We start from the raw sequence: 17281 nt of genomic DNA, 5'->3' as shown, positions 1-17281 counted from the left end.
AGATACCTATAATATATACAGAGAGAAATATATAGATACATATAAATATATATAGAAAATGTATATGGGCAAATAAAATTTACATTTTTAAGCACTTCCTTACTTGAGAATGTTCTTATGTTGACTTAATATATGGAGGAATATTTGGTTTACATTTTTTAGGTCTCAAATTTACAACATCAAAATTCTGAGGCCTTTATGCAATAATTTTTGCCTTTGTGAAATATGTGTGCCTTTTTGCAGTAACTGTTGAAGTGGAGAAGTCTGAGACTAATTCAAGTTTTTTTTTATTTTTTTACTGTTCTTTTTTATGGGCGCCTGTTTTGTTTTCTGGATTCTCCTAAGAATATTTATCTTGATTATTCTCATTAGAATTTTCAGTTTGGTGTGGGTTCTTTTCATTTCCCTTTCTTGGAATATTATGGAGCATTTTTATCAGAAGACTCATAGTTTTATCAGTTATGGAAATTTTCATCTTTTTTTGTGTGTGTGTCCTTTAATGATTACTTCCATTTCAGTTGTTCTGGTTTCTTTTTTGAGACAATCCAAAATACTTATTTTAGATTCCCATTCTCTAACTTCCATATACTTCACCTTTTCTTTAGCAGGTTTTTTTTAATCCCTTGGTGTTTCTCCTTTGTTTGCAGGAAAGAATCTCAATTGTGTGCTTCACATGAATGATTTCATTTGCTGCAATAGTAAGTCTTATATTTACTGCCTCTGATGCAAATTTTAATTATGCCTTTGTAGTTTAATTTGCTCTACCTTATTTTGATCAACTCCTTAACTTCTCAGCCATTGGTCTATGTGTCTCATCTTGTTTTATTTCCGGTCCATCCCCCTTTTGTTTCATAAAACTCTCCATACTTACTGTTCATGTATTCATGGATACTATTTTTTCTTGCATATTGGGTTTAATTCAAGCTGAAGTATTTTAACACTTTCTTCTGGTTCCTTTGATAAATATTTTTTTTTAAATGAGGCTTCATAACAATATTCTATTTTCCCCCTCCCTGTATTGCAATTAGACTTTAATAGGACACATGTTGTTTTGTTTTCCTCCTTTTATGAATGGAGATTTATCCTATTTACAGTATATACCAATTAACAGGATGCCCTTGGCCCCAGCTACTGTCCATTTGGTTATAAATCTAATCATCTTCTCAGGTATATACATGAAAAGTAAATTGATGTGCACAGTTCTTGGCCCATTTCCCAGGGTCTTTTCTGCTGAAATTAAGAGAGGTGGCACACCCTGGAGTTTTTACACTGGAGTTATTTACACCCTGGAGTTCTTACCCTCTAAATTAAAGCTGTACATGAAAGTCCCCTGCATGTATTTCTCCCACAGCTTTTCCACTCTCTGTATCAAACCATACTACTTTTTTAGGATGTCGTGCATCCCTGTTTAAAAGCTCTCATACTCCCATTTCCTACTCCATTGTGTTCTTGCTATAGGAAAGGAGACACAAACATTATTGAGATTACCTATAAAAGCAACAAGTATATAGAAAAAGGGAAAGTGGCTGTCCAAGGTCCTAGAAATTTGATATAGAGGGCAGACTGTATAACAAAAGAGAGAAAGCAAAGGAGAAAAGAAAGAAAGGAAGAGACTTAAGGACAATAAAGTATCTTCCTATGTTTTTCAGTAATGGCTATTCCCTTTCATGAAACCACCATTTTTTTTTTCTCAATCTAATTCCAATGGCTTTATAGTTAGTGGAAATTCCTTCCATTTTCTAGCAATAGGTTATCTGTCAGTCTTAATATTTTGTGATGTTGTGAGTTTTCTTGTATCTTAATAAGTATTTTAGAGAGAAGTTGGGAGAGACTGCCTCAGGGACAACTAGCCAGATGCCATTTTAAACAGAAGCCTGTGGTTTAGTTATAAACACAAAGAAGACAATTGCCCACACCAGAAGATAACACTACTCTTGATTTTTTTTCCATTATGGATTGATGTCAGCCATAACAGTGCTGTCTGTTTTCAGGATCAAATATTGAACAAAAGAAATTATCCTAACTCCCTGATTAATTCCTAAATATGAGGTTTTGCACAGATTTAAGTTTATTTTATATGTCACATAGCCTGGCATAATAGTGGCTCAAACCTGAGATTTTTGTGTACTTAATTATGATGGTAAAAGTTCATATTACTGCTATAATATTTTGGATGTTTTCCTCATCTCTTCATGATGGCAAAACACTTGATTTCATTCCAACTTTAAATTTAAAGATTCACACAAGGCAGTGGTTCTAAAACTACATTGTGCATAGTTTTCACAGAAAGCCCTCATAAAAAAATTTCACATTTCCAGACAATGCCTCTGAATCTAGACTGAAAAGGACCACAGAGTCTTTGTTTGTAATGCATTCTCAAATGATATGAGCAATTGCTCCACTCATGCTTTGAGGAATGTTGGCGAAAATCAGGGAAGTAGTTAAGGTAGGATGTTTCTCTTATTTGCCTTGATATACTGCAGCCTCAGAAAGGCCTACCTATACATTTCCTATATTGAAGACTCTCTGCCCATAGACTAGATATTTATGAAAACAATATGATTATCACTTCAAGAATTTGTGAAAGCATATGCTCATCAATCTCCGGGTTAGCTAGAGAATTTATCACAATTTACTCTTACAGAAAAAAATATCTTTCCATAATGTTCCTCAGATGAGTTTTATGAACTTCCTATAAAGATATTAATAAACTGATTAACAGAGAAAGCATACTGTAGTAGAAAGCTTAGTGAACTTGAGTCAAAATAAAGATCCATCTATGTGACCTCTAGCCTGTTCTAAATGTCAGTTTCTTAATCTATCAAATAAGGCTAATCCTACCTGCTTTACTCACTCAACAGGTTTTAGAAATGTCTAATAACAGTATGTGAAAATGTAAAATACTTTGTGATCTGTAACCACTGAACACATGAAAAATATTATATTAAATGAAAAGTATTTTATCACCATACCTACATAGCATCAACAGAAGTTTTAGCAATTCTGTTATTCATTGAAAACCAAATAATCAACATGGTTTTATTGATGATTATACCAAGAACAAAACTTAGGTACTTAACATATAATAAAGAAATGTCTTGTTTGCTTTTCTACTCTCAGTTAAGTATGTTGGCATTTAATAGTCCAAAAGTATATTATGAGTTTTCTCTAAAACTATTAAAACTGTGTGCTAGGGCTTCCCTGGTTGCACAGTGGTTAAGAATCCCCCTGCCAGTGCAGGGGGACACGGGTTCAAGCCCTGGTCCAGGAAGATCCCACATGCTGCAGAGCAACTAAGCCCGTATGCCACAACTACTGAGCCTGTGCTGTAGAGCCCATGAGCCACAACTTACAGAAAGCCTGCATGCCTAGAGCCCATGCTCCACAACAAGAGAAGCCACCGCAATGAGAAGCCCGCACACCACAATGAAGAGTAGCCCCCACTTGCCGCAACTACAGAAAGCCCACACACAGCAACGAAGACCCGATGCAGCCAAAAATAAAATAATAATAATAAAATAAAAATTTGAAAATCTGTGTGCTATTCCTTCCTAGACAGTGTAGACTCATTAGTCTAATAGAATGCTATAGGTAACAGTTTTCCCTTGGTAAAATTTCCCATTAATATCCATCAACCATACTTCACTCTTTCAATACTACTTTAATGACTTGTAAACTTTTACTCAGGTACTTCCTAATTAGGTGTATTTGTAATAGCTGTAGCTTTTATTATCAAATTATTCTTGATTCAGACTCTAGGCTGACGGTTGTTTCTTAATTGCTCAGATTTTTTAAAATTTAATTAGCTTTAGAAGGCAGAACAGATGGTCTCTGAATCTGCTGGTGCTATAGCTATGTGATAATATATTTTGGTTCTGTCTAATGCGGTGACTCCAGCTTCTCCAAGGAGCTGGAATTTGTATATTTGTTTAAAGCAGTGACACTGGATGCCCTGCCCTCCATGTAAAAGGGCCTAGAAAAATTCTAATACCTGGCCAAAGAAGTTACATAAAAAAATTAATGTAAAACCACTTATCAGAGACTTCCACAAATACCATGTATGCACGACTTTCATCATAAAAGACACAATCTCAATTTAAAAGGAACTTAAAATCTTTTTAAAAACAAGTTAACAACCTTTAATGAGGGACTAATGCAACCAACTGGATAAAATAACTTAAATAACAGAATTATTTGGAAAACAATAGCAAAATGAGGTTTAAAATTTAAAAAATATAGGACTAGAAATCACAGCAAAGTAGTTTAGCATGGAAAAATAACAGATGCACTTGAAAATGAATGGAACATTACTTACAGGTATTAAATTGAAAACAAAAAAAATAAATAGCAGATTATAAATTATAGAAGAAAGTTTTAAAGTACAAGATAGGTCAGAAGATCTATACAGATCAAAGAGAGAATATGAAATTGAAAATAGGAAAAAGACAAGGAGAACAGAATAAGTAGAGATCCCAAATAGGAAATAAAGGGAGAATTAAGAAGAAAATACTTGGTGATAATTGCTGTGAATTTTCTAGAATATTCATAGAATGAACACTTAATTTAGTGAAGAACACCAAAGCCAGATTAAAACAAATGAAAACCAATAGCATAACTACAATATGGGTAAACTTGAAGAACACTACAGACAAAAGATGATTCCTCGGTTTTTGGCTTGTCCAAAGTAATAGATGGTGGGGCAACCCACTGAGACAGAGAGCAGTGGGTGCACAGGAGATGAGGGCTGGTAAGGTCAGTCTTCAATGTATTCATTTTTATGTGCCTTAACACCGGTCATCTGGTGAACACTAGTAGGCAACTGAATATACAAGTATGGATCTGAAAAGAGAGGTCTGGTCTACAGATATTTAGTTCTCACATGAGTACATGTCAAATGAAGTTGTTTTTGTGGGTCTAGCTGCCTAGGAAAAGAACTGAAATAAAGTCCAGGACTTTCTGGAACTATATATAATGACTGATAGAAGTAGATACACATGCAAAAGAACATGAAAAGATTGCCAGAAAAGAGGAAGAAATAAAAAGGGAAATATTCCTACAAAAGCCAAAGCAAAATACTAAGAGAAGATATTATTATTTATTCTCCTAAATTTGCAATGTGTAATGCTACCTGAATGTATAATAGCATTATATTGGTCTGACATTCTTCTCCTAGCATTAAATGTTAAGAGGAACACACATTCTTAAATATGTTATCATATGTGGGCATCAGAGATCCTTCAGAGATGATGCATATTGCTTATATTCACCTTATTTCTCTAGAAGTTTTAGTAATTATAATCCTCTGCAAACTTTTCTTTAACTGACCAGATAGTAAATATTTTAGGTGTTAGGATCCATTGATCTCTGTTGAACTACTCAACTCTGCTGTTATAGCATTAAAACAGCCATAGACAATACATATATGTTAAGAATAGTTATATTTCAATAAAACTATTTACAAAAACAGCATTGATCCAGAGATGCTAAATATATAAGAGCATCAGGATTTGCTGTAGGACAGATCCTGAGTTGTTTTTAATCTTTTTACTATATGTAAGTAACACATACACAGCATTTATTTTTATTCTCTGTATTTCTGTTAGGTCAAAAAATGCTTTGATTTTAACCAGAATATACTAGACAAAATATTACTGGATGCAAATAGTGTGATAGGAAAACATATATTTAATTAGAGAATAACTGCAAACTATATAAAGAGTAATGAGAGAATATAAATAGTAATTTTTGATTAAGGACTATGCCTTATATATGCCAGAAGGGAAATGACATAGATAATCAATCTGATAGAAGAAGAGAAACTATAGAAGAATTCATGATCTGTGTAATAAAACTTAAGTGTCATTTTTGGGGGTAAGTATCAAGACATTCACTTGAATACTTGTGAACAATTCAGTGGTGGAAGAATAATAATAACAAAAGAGATATTCCCCCAAAATAAAAATGTATGTGCGTATGCATACAGGTACACACACACATACAAAACTATAGAAAATTTATGGTTATGTCATTATTTTAAAGTATACTTTCAGGGCTTCCCTGGTGGCGCAGTGGTTGAGAGTCCGCCTGCCGATGCAGGGGACACGGGTTCGTGGCCGCTGAGCCTGCGCGTCCGGAGCCTGTGCTCTGCAAAGGGAGAGGCCACAACAGTGAGAGGCCCGCGTACACACACACACACAAAATATATATATATATATATATACACATATACTTTCAAATATATATGTAAAATAAGGCTAAATATGTTAATATATACTGTTTTGTCTCCCTGCTACAACTAGAGTAATTTCAGATTTTTTTTTTTAAAGAAACTGATTTCCAGGAAGAAGGAGTAGACATACATTTCCCTATTCCTTTCACTATGTGCAATCAATATCCTGCTAATTATACGTGAAACAAGTAAAAGGAGACTCAAGGGTGCAGGGAGAGGGCAGACTGGCTGTGGACCTTAGGATCCAAGGGATAACATGATAATGAGGTTTCTGGGTTTTCTCTTTGTCTCATATAGCCCAGACTTCTTTGGGCTGAAGAAGCTAGTAGCTGAAAGAACAAGTGCAAACAAGCAAACAAAACAAAACCTCTTCAGAAGTCGAAGGACCAGGGAAGGGGCAGCCTAACATGACAGAGAAATTTTAGATAACGCCCACTCTACTTCTGCAGCTTCATGTACACGCACACCAGCAAAGTTGGAGTGGGTCTTCTATGCTCACCGCACTGTAACACAGCACCCCGACACCCCTTCCACCACCGCCACCAGGAGAAGGCCGAGTAGGGAGCCTGGAATTTCATCCCCATCAGGCGGTAAGGAGGTCCACTGCTCCTACAACACTGCAATATCAGTAGAGGCCAAGTGGGAAGTCTAGACTTGCACCTCTACCCAGAAATAATGAGATGCCCCACTCACTGGTTTGAGTGGTATCAGAAGATGCCTACTGTACAGTGTCAAGAGACCATCTCAGTGTGGTTTCAGTGAGATGGCACTCTACCACCTCCAAGCCAGGGAGTTACCAGTGGACACCTAGAGGGGAACCTGTACCCCTGCCCCCACACAACAGTAAAGATACTGCCACTCCATCAGGTGTCAACAGAGAGCAAGGGGGACCTAGACTTTTACTTCTCTTAGTTAAAATTAGGAAGTGCCACCCCTTCTCCTGACACTATAGTATCAGAGGAAACTAGCTAAAACAGAAGGTTTAAATAAGATCCCGTCTCATAATCTAAGGAAAATATGTGAAGGTTTCAGTTGAAAATAACACATCAAGAACCAAAAAGATTTCAAATTGAGTGAAGAAAGGCAACCAATAAATGCAAATACGTAGATGACAGAGTTGTTAGAATTACCTGACAAAATTTCAAAGAATCCGTAATAAAATGTAAACATTTTATTTTTGTCAAAAATATTTTTTTTAATTTTTAAATGTCCCACTGAGTAATTAGAATTCTCACTTTAAACAAATGAAAGTCTCAACAAAGAAATGGAAAGCCTCAGCAAAGAAATAAAAGGTATAAAGAACCAAATGGAAATGTTTGAACTGTAAAGTAAAACAACTGAAATAAAAACTCAGTAGATAGATTCAACAGCAGGATGGAAAGAATACAGAAAATAATGAGTGAACTGAAAGATAAAGCAAAAGCTATTAGCCAAAACAGAGAGAATATGAACAGACAAACAATAACTAAATAAATATTGCAAATTTTGAAGAACTGCATAGTCAAATATTAAGTTTTGGTATTGGTGTTCCATATCTCTAAGTTAGATACTTGATCTCTTTTGTTCATTGCTTAACCTTCAGATCCTAGAACAACACCTGGCACTTTAGGAGCTTGGTAAATAAGTGTTAAGAGTATGAATAGAAAATCAGTATTTTTTTTTTACATCCCATAGTACATCATCAAAATATTTCAAGATAATTCTTTCTTATTAACAAAAGCTTGAAGGTATAAGATTCTTTCTTATTTGTGTCACATGGTCACCAAATTATGGCATCTTCAGAAATTCAGTGAAAAGTATGTTTCCCCCAACCTCTTTCATTGGTCTGCTGATAAAAAGCCTCCAGGATCTGTTGCTTATTAATATGAATTCTCAGTAAATCTGTTAAGTAAGGCAGCCTGTAGATTAGACTTGAGCTCCATGAAAAATGCAAAAGTCAACCACCAATAATTAGCAGACTCACATAAGCTTTGTAGCATCTGCTTTAAGTCTCATCTAATTGTATCTAATCCCATATCAGTAGGCCTCCCAAGCCTTTGCCTAATGAAAGATTTTATCATAAGTCCATCAAAATGGACTGTGAGAGAGTTATTTTTTTCTTCCTCATCCCTTCAAGGCATTTTAATCCTTTCCCTTTTTAAGAAATGATATTTTGCTTTGTCTTTCTTTGATATTTGTCAAAATGATGACCATTAACTAAACTAGACAATAGCAGGAGCTAAGAACAAAACTAAGTGCTCAGTAAATATACCAAGTGATATATTGATTTATTGCAGTCTTAACTATGCTGCACCTAACTACTGCTTTTCTCTTCCAGGTTTTCCAGAAATTATAAAACCTTTAAAATGACAGTGTGTATGGAAGAAATGATTTCATTTAAGCATGACTTACTGGGAAAATCCAGTAATGTTATTATGCTCCTATTTTAATATTTTTAAAATGTTAATAACTGTAATTATATTTTATATTTTTAATTAATACAGAGTGAATTCTAGCATAGGGTAAATGGACATACTGTGGTCTGAAATAGGGGAAATTTAATTTAGTAAGATTGAATAATTTAGGAAACTGGTTATAATCCAATTTCTAGATAGCAATCTTTAATCTTATAATTGTTTTTCTTTTAGTTATTGTTTTTAAGATTTGTCGCTATTGTGGGATACTGAGCCCGTAACAGTAACAACTCAAGTGTTATAGGGAATTCTTCAGTATTCCATAGTGAACTTTGAAGGTATGGAAACAAAACAAAAAAATAATAAGCACAAATTACCATATTACTTACTTTGTTATGCCAATAAACTAGGGTATCAAGAACTAAGCTTTCAAAGGTACTATAATAATATGTCTAAATATCCAAAATTTTTAAATTTTATTATATAACAGATGGATTCCATTATTATTTAAAATTGCAGATAAATTTGTTTTGTTTCTCCCAGTGGAGAGTTTTGAGTATTTAATTTAAGGCCTCATTGCCCCATCATTAAATTCAAAGAAGCATATCTAATGTGAACACTTAAATGTAATGTCACTCATTAGTCTTTAATGAAGAGAAACTTATTCTTTCTCTAAAGAACAGGTGTAAAAATAGTATCTGTCACCTACAAAATTATATATTCCCAAGATTATTAATGTGCATTTAATGACTTTGAAATATTTCTTTGCAATAGTTATTATGCATGTTTCTTTCTTTTTGGCTTCACTTGTAAAAGAGGTTAATTGAAGTCAGAAAGACTGGAATTCTCATGCACCCCAGGACACCAAGCAGAAGCAGAAGCTGAATTTTCCCAAATACCTGTACTAGATGTGTCATCAAGCTGTTTGGCTTTTTATACCACGCATTCTCTCATTGGTCCTGTACCTTGATAGCAGTTTTCATAATGCCTTAGTCATAAAATCTGTCATTAGACAGTTAAAATTCACCTGGAGCTCTTTTTCCTAGGATCTAGTCAACAAGAAAATTGATTTTAATGTCTGTGCCATTACTTGACTCTGCAAGATGGAAAGCAGAATAAAGTAAGGTGGATTGCAGTTAAGATTCACTAGTGTCAAATCACTATCCTTATCACCATTATCATTATCATCACCATCATACAGTCACCACAAACTCGGCCATTCCTGAAAAGTGTGTTTAGGTTTATTATATACCAAATTCCTACATTCTCCATATTTGACCACTGGGCCATGTTAGCACTCTGAATCTCTTTACTTTTCTTTTAAAAGAAAAAGTGCTAATTGGTTCTGATGATACTCAGCAAAACACCTAGACAAATTGTTTTTAAAAAGGCAATCAATTATCCATGCCTATTCAAATATCCTTATGTCTGGCTATGGTAAACTATGCGTCTCTATCTGTTATTGAACTTTTTAGAATTTATCTAGTATATTTAGTGTCATGTAAGTACAACTTTCTTATGTTTTCAAGTATATTACCACCTTGTTAAAACACAATTCATCACAAGACAAAATTCAATATTCAGTGCCTCCTTAAAGTGTATCCAACATATTTTAATTACGGAAGCAACCAAAAGATTTCATTGTAGACACATTTGCATACATACTGTTTCCATGGCATAAGTCCAAGAATGACAAAATAACATTATTCTATTTATTTATGCATTCAACAAATAGTTATTTAGTCTCTTTTGTGGTAGAAGTAGTGCTATGTTCTTAGAGGTACAGTAGTATAGACTCTTTCTTGCATTTGTGTATATAAATACATAGACTTCACAAGTAGAATTATGTGTTTTTTCCTGTAGTGGGAAAGTGTTCTTTATGTGCTTCATACTTCATACATTTTTCTCACAATGAGAATCTGAACTAATACAATAGCATAAGCAAGTGTGTTACTTCTGGAATACTACTAACATTCAACAAAGGGTTAGATCCTGAGTCTTACATGACTTTCATAATCCACCTACTCCACCCCACTGCACAGGACTATACATAAGGGGGTGCCCCAAAACATTATCCTTTGTTTGGTTGAAAGAAGAAGTAAGACAAAGTCCCTTTGTTTTTAAAGTAATTTGGGTGTTTATTTTTTTAAAGCCATTTTGATACATAGAATTTTCATTAAAAATGTAAAACGTGTTTATAACTACTTTAATTTAATTTATTAGATATTTTTGAAATGTATACTCTGTGCAAGGCTGATCATCCTGAAGCCTTCCCAACATCCCCAGACACAACCCATACACATCAGGTGGCCTGATATCTGCAAAATATACACTCATCTTTCAAGACTGCTAAAAATCTACTTTCCCTACTCAACTTCTCCTGATACTTTCCTCCTGCACAATGGACTGCCCACTATTTTTTTATATTTATTTCTTTATTGAGGTGTAGTTGATTTACAACATTATATGTTTCAGGTGTACAACATAGTGGCTCACAAGTTTTAAAGATTATACTCCATTTATAGTTATTATAAAATATTGGCTATATTCCCTGTGTTGTACAATATATCCTTGTAGCTTATTTACTTTATATATAGTAGTTTATACCTCTTAATCCCTTACCCGCATCTTGCCCCTCGCCACTGAAAACCACTAGTTTGTTCTCTGTATCTGTGAGTCTGTTTATTTTTTATTATATTTACTAGTTTGTTTTATTTTTTAGATTTCACATAAAAGTGATAACACACAGTATCTGTCTTTCTCTGTCTGACTTATTTCACTAAGCATAAACCCTCCAAGTCCACCCATGTTGCTGCAAATTGCCCACTATTTCGTTTCCCCACTGTATCTTCTTTTCATTTTATATGAAAACAGTGGTATCATTTAATTACATTTATTTGTTTATAAGTATAACCTATATAAAAGCCATGTAGCCTCATTGTGCTGCCTCAAATATAGTTGCATTCAAAACATAATGTTACATATAAAAGATAATTAAAAATAAGTCAGTTTTATACTCCATCTCCTGGGGATAATGTCAAAAGGAAAGTTATATGTCTAAAACATAGGATTTTTTTTTTTTATCACTTGCTCTACTCTTTTGCAGTATTGTGTCTTATATATAGGATTGACAATGTCAAAGATTGTTTTGGTCAAAAGTCAAATAAGTGAGACATTCTAGGTTGCTAGAGGTGATGAGAATGTAGTTGAAATGACTGATCATAGGGTTGCAAAATTTTAAGGTGGTTGATAAAAAAAATACAATGAGTTTGCGGCCATAAAAAAGAATGAAATAATGCCATCTGCAGCAACATGGTTGGAACTAGAGATTATCATACAAGTGAAATAAGTCATAAAGAGAAAGACAAATACCATAAGATATCACTAATATGTGGAATCTAAAATATGACACAAATGAACTTATCTACGAAACAGAAACCAACTCACAGACATAGAGAACAGATTTGTGGTTGCCAGGGGGAGGTGGGGAGGGATGGAATGGGCGTTTGGGGTTAGCAGATGCAAACTATTGTATATAGAATAGATAAACAAAAAGGTCCTACTGTATGGCACAGGGAACTATATTCAATATCCTGTGATAAACCATACTGGAAAATAATATTTTTAAAAGAATGTATATATATATGTACAACTGAATCACTTTGCTGTACAGCAGAAATTAACACAACATTGTAAATCAACTGTACTTCAATTTTTTTAAAGATCAAAAAAAATGCAATGAGTTTGTATGGTTTGGAAACCAGAATCTGTACTCTCACTTATTAGTAAATATTCTTCGTTTGCAAATGATATAAATTTAATTCAAACTTCTTTGTCCATATCACTGTTAAGTGTAGGGACATTCTTCTGGCAGAGCTGAATCCAGATGCTCCACCAAAGTTAAAGAGAATTATGTGCTGACTTTATTCTCAGCAAGGCTTTTTTCCTATTGTAGCTCCTACAATTTGAGTTCTACGTTCAACCAGCTTAACACTTCCGTAGAGTGTTAAACCTCTTTGCCAAAAGTTCCAGCAAGAGTTAAAGGAATAAACCTTATTCCCAAACTTGAGACATCAAATTAGGACTATGTCTAGCTAAAATTGGGTTTTATGAATATCCTAGGAGGTAGGGATTTGATCACCCCATGTGAACTGCAGGACTGAGAGTAAGGTGGAAACCAAGGAGCTGTCCCTAAAAATAGGAGATATGGAGGCTGATCAGGCAAAATAACAAATGAGCACTACACCTCACATAAAATAAAGCATACTGGAGATGGATGTTCTTGTTTTACAAAGGTTTTCATGCTAAAATACAAAATGGAGCCAGTAAGATAAAAGGACACATCATCAATCATTTACAGAAACTTTTCACATTTCAAATTTTCAGAAATCCACTTTCCCTTTAGTTACATTTTCATATCAACAGTGTGAATTATATCTTTTGAAATCTTAGTTGCCCTGCTCTACTGACTAAAAAAGAGCAAATTTCTCTATTGACTAAAAAAGAGCAAATAACTCGCATGAAATAGGCTTTCTGTCCATCTTTCTATACTATATATCTCTATATGCATATAGCTCATAAATATGATACACTTGAAATCTTCTCAGTGTGCCCATTAAGGACAGTGAATATACATGGCACTGCTTCAGAGAGCTCAGTGAGTTTACTGAACTTTTCACCTGGCCTAATTCATTTTCCATCACTTTACTTCCTCAGTGTTCTTCCAAAAGTGGATGTATGCGCAGGTAGGGTGTTTGCATGTGTCACCATTTCACTCTGACACCTCTTTGGTGTGGAAATTGCTTTAGGTCTATAGGCATTTCCTCCTCCCCTGCTCTCCTCTCATTTATCTTCAAACTCTCCCTCTGCTGGGGTTCTGCTCTACATTCTCAAAGGTATTCTTAAGTCTTTGCCAGAATTTGTAAATGGACTCCAGTTCAGCCCTTCTTCTTCATAAACTCACCATTTTCCTTCTTATTCTCCCGACCATCAAAATTCTTTAGAGACACTTTTCTCTCAGGGTCTGTGTTACTCCTACCCCATTCATTTTTTTTTAATTAATTAATTAATTTGTTTGTTTGTTTATTTTTGGCTGCATTGGGTCTTCGTTGCTGCATGCGGGCTTTCTTTAGTTGAGGCGAGCGGGGGCTACTCTTCGTTGCGGTGCTCGGGCTTCTCATTGCGGTGGCTTCTCGTTGCGGAGCACGGGCTCTAGGCACGCAGGCTACAGTAGTTGTGGCATGCAGGCTCCATAGTTGTGGCTCACAGGCTCTAGAGTGCAGCCTCAGTAGTTGTGGTGCATGGCCTTAGTTGCTCCACGGCATGTGTGATCTTCCCGGACCAGGGCTCGAACCTGTGTCCCCCACATTGGCAGGCAGATTCTTGACTACTGAGCCACCAGGGAAGTCCCTACCCCGTTCGTTTTTAAAATATATCTTACAGTCTGACTTTTGGGCCCATCTATTCTACTGAGCCTGCAATTGTATTAACACTGATTACAAATACCCAAGTATTGATATAATGCCTTCATCTTTGTTGTAATGTCATGTCTTAACAGTTATAGCAAGAACAACTAACAGTAATGAAACACAGGTGCCAGGCACCATGCTAAATTTTTATAAGAATTATTTCAGTATCTCATTTAATTTTCACAACATCTTTTGGTGGTGGGCTCTATTTTTATTCCTAACCAGATTCTACTTCTGGTTCTCATGTTCACCTTCTACATTAGAAATATGACCCACTTACTAAACATTGACAGGTGTGTAGCCAGTGTGATGATACTTGTAATTCTGTTAGGACATCTAGCCCCTGAAATGTTGTGAATGAAGCAAATAATTTATATTCTCTTTATTAGGCAGTTGCATAGGCACTGTGCTCTATAAATTTCAACCTTAGCAGTTCTCGAAAAAATAATAGCGTTCTCTATCTAGCTACCTTAAAATTTTGTTTGCCAAAACTTTACTGTGATGCTCTGGTGTTTTCAGCTGTAGAGGACATGGGACACAGGTTACTGAGTTGGCACAAGTTTTATGATGTTTTCCTCAGAACACTAGAAGTGCACACCTTTCAATCCATCAGCAAAATACTGAGCACACTGCACTGTGTAGGTGAACACAATATGAAGATTCTTCCACTCTCCAGTGGAATTGGAATGTTGTGGGAAGTTGAGCAATACACATATAAGAAAGAAACTTAGTAACAACACTAGACAATAGACTAAGTGCTGAGAAGTGATAGGAAGACTCAGCACTCTTGGACTTCACAAAGGAAAGAGCCAGTTTTGAATATGTAGTGACCAGAAACAAGAGTCCAAAGTGCAGTTTGACGGACAGGTCAGATCGTGATTAAACAGAAGGAAGAGAACATCATAGGTTCATGAAACAGAGTGAACAAAGGAAAGAGATGGAAATAGCAATTCTAACAGCTCATTTTTATTGAGTCTTGACTCTGTGCCAGGTAAAATACTAAATGTTTTGCTTGTAAACTCATTCAGGGAGAAATTAGAGATGTACTTGGAAAAACTTTAAGCAGTCAATAAGGTGACCAGGGTTATTCCTTGTTCTGACACTATGTGGTCTTACTGTGCTAAGATCTTTTCCCCTGGGGGGGCCTCAGTTTTTTCACTTGGCAAATGAATAGTACACACTGGGCACTCTTGAAGTTTCTTCCTGGTCCAAATTCTATGTAAAGAGGTCAACATAGGAAAAATGATTATGGAACTGGAAACTGCAAAATGATTGTTAGTCTTGGGGATTTTAGCTCAGAGACACTAGGATCATTTAGTTGTTAATACTATGTTCAAGGCATTTTGCCAAGTCACCTCATTTTCTATTCATTTGAATTTTGTAAAAACTAAGGTCCTGATCAACACTTATTTATGATTTTACATAAGGGTAACTCCTTCATATGCCTATAGGAAATAGGTAGGTAATGTAAATAAATTAATAACATCACATGGTAACTGTGGTAATCTGAAGAGCAAAGTCTCTAAGCAGGGAAGTCAGTAGCCTGCAACTGTTAGTACTGTAGGAATGGTATTATGTCCTCTGCTTCACAGTAATTAAGAGAGGATTCAGAAGGATGAAAACCATAATCATGATTAACCTGTTCCTATTTTCTATGTTTTCTTCCAGGCACTTATCATACACCATCATATGACTCTTAATTCTGGACATATATCTCTTGTTTCCTGTTTCAGGTAAGAAAAACTTGAAGCGTAAAGAAGCTAAGTAACACCCAATTTTTACCAACACTAAGAAAGGGAGAAGGTGATGACAAGTTTCAAACTCAAGATAATCTAGTTGTAAAGCTTTTCTGACTGTGTCTTGAAGTTTTTTGCCCTTTATTTGATCCCCAGTGATTTCTTGTTTCCTGAGTTCCTCTGGATTAATATCTAACAGCCGTTTGTCTATCATGTGGAACTCATATAATTAAGACTTTACCCCTTTACAGCATTCATTTTCAAACATGGACCATGTTAACATGTTCTGCAGTTTGAAGAAAGTTTCTTCACTGTCATTTCTTATGCATGCTCTAAAATAAAGATCTGCTTAATGGACAATGTTATCCCATGGCCCATAAATATTAATATGAATGCCGTTAGTTAGAGTGGAATGTGCTCAGTTGTGAATGTTTTCAAAGAATATAATTGCTGATTTATTTTTACATTAGAGGATGTATTCTTAGCATTTGGAATCATTTGTGCTTAATTGGTATCAGCTATTCTCACATCAATAAATGAGTAAACGAAACTCACATTACTAGCCGCCAGTGACACAGGAGAAGTTGAGTTCTGGTGCCTTCCTAGACCTTGTCACTGATTACTACACTCACAGTCATCCAAGTGGTGAGAAGAACCCTGTCAGCTGACACAACATGCCTCTGATGTAGAGGCAGCATAGAAAGAATGCATGAAGTTTGCTTGTTCCAGAAAACATTTCATTATATATAATTAAGATATACAAAAAGGGGGTACTCAAATTCTATAGCCTATTGCCAGCCAAATGATTTAACCATTCACAAATCTCAGTGGATAAATTCATCAATTTAGTTTAACCGGGATCATATTGGAATAGCAGCTTCAAATTGATATGCTCCTCTCACTGAAGCCTTCTAAGGTGAAAGTAAAATAAAAACAAGTAAGACGTAATAACTATACCCTCTTTATAAAATATTGCATGGAAGGAGTATCTAGTTAATTATTTGATAAAAAGTAAATTTAATCATCATTTTGTGAAATTTGATGGTTAATAAAAAACATACAGAGAAAAATTTAAAGCATTGAAAAGTATACATTTTAGCTCAAAATAATAGTGTGGCTATAGCACAAGGAAATTAGTCTACATCTTTCGGGCTACCTCTCAATAGCAGACATTATCAAAGATACTATCCAAATATCATTCATTTATTCATTCAGTAATAACATCAAGAAGACTTGATTGCCAGGCATGAGTTAATTATTTTGAGAGTATTAAAATACTGTGAGATATAGCCCTTAACTTTTCATCTTCAGGGAATTAACAAGTTCCTCTGTGGAGCCCCTCTCTGATTCTTCATTCATTTCAGTATTATGCCTCTTGCTATAAATGCATAGGGCACAAACTTGTGGATAGTCCAACAACAACTATTGCTAGTCAGTGTATTAACTGACACTGAT

The 17281-nt window shown here is 34.9% G+C and overlaps 1 long non-coding RNA gene across 1 annotated transcript in view; it reads left to right on the top strand.

The window, feature by feature from the left end:
• Positions 1–15795, top strand: part of LOC125965539 (uncharacterized) — a 267253-nt gene extending 251458 nt beyond the window's left edge. The window contains exon 3 of the long non-coding RNA XR_007479547.1: positions 15759–15795. This is a non-coding gene — a long non-coding RNA (uncharacterized LOC125965539). The remainder of the gene's footprint in view (positions 1–15758) is intronic.
• The last annotated feature ends 1486 nt before the right edge of the window (positions 15796–17281 follow it).

Source organism: Orcinus orca, chromosome 10, assembly GCF_937001465.1.
Source record: "Orcinus orca chromosome 10, mOrcOrc1.1, whole genome shotgun sequence".
In the NCBI taxonomy this organism is placed as follows: Eukaryota; Metazoa; Chordata; class Mammalia; order Artiodactyla; family Delphinidae; genus Orcinus; species Orcinus orca.
This window is presented reverse-complemented; position numbering and strand designations above follow the sequence as displayed.